This window comes from Belonocnema kinseyi, chromosome 1, assembly GCF_010883055.1.
Source record: "Belonocnema kinseyi isolate 2016_QV_RU_SX_M_011 chromosome 1, B_treatae_v1, whole genome shotgun sequence".
In the NCBI taxonomy this organism is placed as follows: domain Eukaryota; kingdom Metazoa; phylum Arthropoda; class Insecta; order Hymenoptera; family Cynipidae; genus Belonocnema; species Belonocnema kinseyi.
In genome coordinates, this window is record NC_046657.1 from 133602635 (window position 1) to 133604246 (window position 1612).

Below are 1612 nucleotides of genomic sequence, written 5' to 3' on the forward strand. Positions count from 1 at the left end.
TTTTAAAACATGCATAACTCATAATCGATAATTGAAAAACTCTCAAAATCTCAATGCGATATTATATAACGAGTTTAAAAGCAACAAATTTCACTGTGCAACCAAATTTGGAAAATTTTCAGTGACCTGAAAATTGTTGCAAATAATCAGTAGCATTACACCCCCTGGAACAACCTGTAATAGAGGAGTCAACTAAGGTTATTTTTCGCCGCTAATTTTTATTTGATTGTTTAAACAAAGATTTCCGAAAAATCGTTTTAAAAGTTGAATAACTCGAACAAATATAATCCTAGAGACACAAAAACAGTATATTAACATATCTTAGGGTCGTTCATGATAGATTTGGGGGGACAAAAAATTCAAAATGGTATGACTCGTAGAGAAAAAATGTATCCTAGCATTTTTATTTTAAATCTTAAGCACTAATTTTATGAAAAAAAGCATTCAATTTCGATGCACTTTTTCCCAGGTGAACGTAAAAAATAATTTTTCGGGGGTGTTTTACTCGATATAAGGGTGGTTTAACCCTCAATTTCAAGTCCAATTTATTTTAAGGTACCTCTAAATACCTCAAAGAACGCGTATCTCAAGTTTCAACAATTTCTTTTGATTTTTTTTTGAATAAATAAAAAAAAGTGGCCGCCATTTTGAATTTTTTACCCCCAAAACTATCATGAACAACCCTAAGATATGTTAATATATTGTTTTTCCTCTATAAAACATTTTTGCAATTCGTTGCTCCATTCTCGAGTTATAAACAATAACATTTTATCATGTGAAAAAGAACATTGTGAAAGATTTCAGAACTGTTCTGAATACTCATAATTTTCAACACTTTTACTTTCAAATAATCTCGAAGATAGCTGTAATAACTCTGAACACTTCTTACGATTTTAAGTAACTTTTAACACTGTTAAAGATAATTAAATTTATCTGCACTTTGGTACGTACCGAGGGGCCCGGGGTCACCGAGAATATTTTCTTGGTCTTTATCCGACATGATAAAAATTCTTGATTTCAAAGTCAAATTTGAATTTTGACAACAAATTTGTCTCTTGAAACCTTCGGCTTCACAAGCATTGAGCCACACATCTTCCATTACAAAATCGAAACAGTCGTCTGTTTTTCGGATAAATAAAATAAACTTTAGGGGTCGTTTATGGAAGGGTTCCACACGCACTAGAGGGATGAAACTTTTTTTAACATACTTGTAGCCTCATTTACTGCCGAACTCAATAAAAAAATTTTGACTTTTGAAAAAAATATACATACTAGAAATAATCAAATAATTCATAATTTGAAAGAAAATACAAAAATTTCCGAACTTCATGAATGAATTTAATAACAGTTTTGCATTAAAAAAGAAAAAAAAAGTGCTGGAAGCGAGAATCGAGCGCGCGAGCCTTGCGACTATCAGTCAAGCGCTCTAGCAGATGAGCCACTGGCCGATAAAATAAATGCTACACCAGGGCCATCAAGAGGCACACGCAATTGCATTTTTCTCGGAAGCGTCTTAAAATTTCGCCTTGTTGATTTTTTCGGAAAACCTCTAGTATGTGTCGATCACTGAGAAGAGTATCGACCAAAACAAAAATTAGGTGAGATAGAAAAA